We start from the raw sequence: 4,638 nt of genomic DNA on the forward strand, positions 1-4,638 counted from the left end.
AAATGCTACTTTGCACACTATATTTATTCAGATACTTGATGAAGCAGAGAAACTAAACGAATCAGTAGAAATAGTGAATTGATTCAATAAAATGACAGTGCTTTTCTCGTAAATTAGGAACTTTAATGTATGGATTGCTGGCTCCCAGATTTGGAACAAAAGATTGCTGTACTTCAGAAGAAAGAACGGCAGTCAAGTATCATAACCTATAAATAGGAGACTTCGTTTTAAGAGAAGCCCCCGAAGTAACAGATCTTCCTACCTACCTATCCATCCATCCATCCGTCCGTCCGTCCGTCCATCCATGACTCTACAACTCTTTGCTGGAATTTGGTCGCTTTCCAGTTCCTTGATATTTTACACAAACGGTAGGACACTTTGTACGGGGGATCAGCCCGTCGCAAGGCCGCTACCTGCACACACAGGACAGCGCAAACACAGAACAAACGCACACAGACATCCATGCCTCAAGCGGGATTCGAACCAGCGATCTCAGTGTTCGAGCGGTCGAAGATAGCTCCTTATTGTACTGTGATAGAACAGCGTGATAAAGTTATTGTCATACAATTATACAATATCGTCCTTCGAAATATATCAATTTGCTACAGTGGTTTAAATTTAATAAAGGCTGTAACAAAACCGGTGAGTTACAAGCATTGAGTTGGTATTTGACTTCAGTTTCTTTCACGCAATCCGAATTTATTTCAAAGGAACTGACAGATGGCATGTGACAGACACTACATAATTTATTCGACTGCACAAACTTAAAGCATTAATGCTTCTTCATGTTGCCAAATCGATATACGTGGCGAAAAGCATGACCAACTACTACAGGCATCTCACAGAGAAAGACTGGTTTTCGGAATCTACATTACAAGTTTATGTGAATGTAATTTCCTGTTCAGAAAGTCACTGACTAATAAGTACATACTTTAATTAATAAATGACTACTTCACCCTGCGTATATGTGCCATTAGGCCACATTCATTTTCGGTCTCGCAGTTGGAACATGTGGGGTGAAATGAGCACTTATTGATTAAATTGTATTAGACTGTTGCTTTCTTAATAAAATAAAAGAAACGACAATAATGTTATTTATAAAAACCACAATTTAATCTTCGTTCATATTGATCCAACATAAACCTTACCTTATATTTTATTTTTTCAAAACACATCATCCTAAAACATATTGGTACGTATATAAAATATAAATTGTGATAATAGCCACAACTTATATTTGAAACACTTTTAGCCATAAATGGTTTAATAAAATTCAAGAAAAAATATCTTATGACTATAGGCCAACGCTAAGTAACAAAATTACAATACGATTTGCTTTGCAACAACAGATATATATTTTCAAGAAATTAACATCAAGACTGAGGAATACAAAATAGAAAATAACCCGTCAGGAAAATGCGTGTAGGCCTATACCATTCCACTACGAACTTCCGATCTGTGAACTACTCTGTCGCAATCTTAATACACGGCCATTTGTGTTTCGTACTAAATCTTCAAAAGTGTAATTTTCCTGCGTAATATAAAACATGGTGGCCACGCGTTATACAGCAATTGCATCTGCAATTAGGTACGGAGAACACTGACATCTAAGCATATCATATATTTATGTCAACAGTTAGAAACGTGGCGACGGCGCGAATATTAGCAGTTATATCTGGGACAGGCGGGAGCTCTGATACAGGAATTTAGGCACAGAAATGTTCCATTAAAAATCATATCTAGGTTTATACTAGCCTCGACATAAGTTCCTCTCACAGCTAAACACATAATTCGTGCAATGTTCGATGGTTAAAATATTAACTCTGTACTAAAATTACATTATCATTAGAAGAAATATAAAAAGAAAATTATTTACATGATTATCGTAACATTAATTTAACTCAATTGTAATAAGTTAATGTAACTTCTATCATTTTTTAAACTTACCTATGATTAAATGCAGAAGAAGGGGAAGAAAGGAGCCAAATGAGCACTGTCTATAATCGTTTGCAACTTGACAACTGGATACCATAAACATTCACATCATTTCGCAAACAGACCACCAGATGTCCATACGTACAAATCACAATTTAAACAAGGCCCATGTGATGCATATGGCGAATGAATATGGACTGAATAACACTAAAAAACTGCATAGATTCTCAGTTCTGTCTACATAATTCCACTTATTTTAATTATTTGCTCATTACTTAAAGGTTTCATTGTTCTACTTGAAAATCACCACAGAGAAACTTGGCATTTTAAAATCGGAACTTTCAATACAGGTAAACTACTACCTGCAATAACAGGTTGTTACCTGTTAGCTAAGTTCACAGGCGTCTGTAAGCCCAGCTTCAGATGACCCGAGGTTCAATTAGTTCACGATACGAGGGAAGACAAAACGCAGAGATACACCCGACTGCTCTAGCGATTGGACCACGACTGGGGCGTCGCACAGTATTTGTCGTTGGAGAATGCGCACGAATGTTTGTAAAATTAATACGCATTTTGTATTCTTTCCGATATAACAGTACTATATAATCTGGACAACCAAGACGTCTTGGTTTCCTTTCTGTTTTTGCTCTTCTACGCGCATGTCAATATAAACACACCTGGATGAGGCGCTGCTGAAATCGATTTTGTCCACAGAGATGTAATTTGGCGTGATGCCTGTATGCATAAGCTTATACACCAAAGGAAGGATATACACAATCACGTAATGAAGACCTTTGCAGTTCTTCACTTCATATTGTTAACAAGCTTCGTTATGCTTATTTCATAAGTGAATCTTCCAGGTTCAAGAGCTGTTTCTTTCCAACAGATACAGCTAATAAAAGGCTAAATTTATATTTTTCTTAGGCTGGGCGTTCCTTTGTTATTAAAATATCCTATGTCTTAAGTTGCCACCGCGCTTGAAGCACAAAAATCTTATCCCGGTATAGAAGCATAGCTCCACGCATTCTTAACCTTAATAATTGAATACATTTCGTCGCCAGCTTTACGCTCCGACCGTTTTACCCTTGGATCTGTCACCCTGGTGCTCACTGACAGGGCACCAGACATCCCTCAACTTCGGTTGTAGTTTCTTCAGGTTCGGTACAAGCATAACAGCCACCCCCAAGAGATAAATATTTCCGCTACCCAGTCGAAAGAACGGATACTCTCAAAACTACGTCACAATAAATACAACGAAATATCCACACATATGACGAGAACCGTTATTGGTGTCCTAAATTTAAAAGTTTTATTTACATTGTTGCATAACGTAGTTAATGGTTGTCAATTAATGGTCGCAGCATCAACAAAAACAAATCGGTTACCATTCAACAATATGCAAACAAGGGAAAATGTTCTGTAAAATTTCCGCTTTTGGATGTCGCTCTACAATAAAATGGTTCTTTCGATCTTCGAGCAAAATTTAATGCGCACGTGCTATTCTGTACTATCAACATCGTTAAATCGATGTGGTAACACTACTACTTTTAAGTGTTAACCACGAACAACTCAAAACAATGTCATGAGTTGCAAACATGTCTGGTTATGCGATAGCAAGTGGCAAAACGTTAGTCACAGCTGCATCTCTTTGCAATGCGATTTGAGATATCAATTCAGTTTCGATACTAGAAATCGAAAATTCCGAATGGCAATATGAAGAGTTACATTTCCACCACTGCAGAGAGAGGCAATCATATAAAAATGATGTATTAATTCAGACTCAGAGCACTTTCAGTGACGATAAATTTACATAGAAAAGCGGAAAATCAAACAAGAAACCAAAAGTACACGTTAATAACAAAACAGTAATGTAACACCACATAAAAAAATTCTTCTTTGTGGTGATAAAATTTAGTTTAGGTTCACTAAAGTAAATTATTTGGGAACATAATATCATTAATGCAGATCTCTGTTACAGTGTCTTTAAAAGGTGCAATGAAGTAACTGGTATCCAACCATGGTCCACAAGCCTCCCTGAAAATTAAGACTATGCACACTAACGCTCATACATGCTTCCCATTGCGGCGGCCCGGTTTCGATCCCGGGTCTGGTCAAGTGGGATTTGTTGTGGACAAAGTGGCGCTGGGGCAGGTTTCCTCCGAATACTTCGCTTTCCCTTGCCAATCTTCATTCCACCAACTGCTCCACAATCACCCTCACATATCATCCGGGGCTGGTACATTAGTCCAGAAGTGGCCACAGTACAAGGGACTTAGCCCCACCCCACTAACAATAAATAATAAAAAAAACGCTTGCACATATTATGTTAAAACTATCAACAAACTGAAAAAAATCAACTGCCCTTTATCACGATGACCAAATATTCTACTTCCATTAAAATGCTGTGTACTCTATGCATCACACTTAGTAAAACGATGGGACACACATATCATGGAACCAGACTGATAAAACGCCAATTAATAACTTTCAAAATAATAGTTCATTGTTACTGCAGAAACAAAAATTCACACTGATTTTATATACTTGGCCATGAAGCGTTTTGCAGGCCAGTAGTGATGAATGTAAACAGTGCAAATCAGCCTTGCACAAAGCTAAAAACACCAAACAAGCAGACATAGCAAAACGGCAATATAAAATTAAATAAAAAGAGCATCATAAAAAATAAATTTTAATTATCAATAC

General features: G+C 37.2%; 1 protein-coding gene across 2 annotated transcripts in view; it reads right to left on the bottom strand.

Annotated features, from left to right (window-relative positions):
• LOC111872253 (tetraspanin-18) overlaps positions 1-2,544 on the bottom strand; it is a 64,993-nt gene extending 62,449 nt beyond the window's left edge. The window contains exon 1 of one of the 2 annotated variants that reach the window (XM_023865962.2): positions 1,948-2,544. The gene's annotated coding sequence lies outside the window, so the exon portion shown is untranslated. The remainder of the gene's footprint in view (positions 1-1,947) is intronic. The other variant, XM_023865963.2, reaches the window with a different exon arrangement.
• Positions 2,545-4,638: the final 2,094 nt, after the last annotated feature.

The sequence above is a fragment of the Cryptotermes secundus genome, unplaced genomic scaffold, assembly GCF_002891405.2.
Source record: "Cryptotermes secundus unplaced genomic scaffold, Csec_1.0 scaffold941, whole genome shotgun sequence".
In the NCBI taxonomy this organism is placed as follows: domain Eukaryota; kingdom Metazoa; phylum Arthropoda; class Insecta; order Blattodea; family Kalotermitidae; genus Cryptotermes; species Cryptotermes secundus.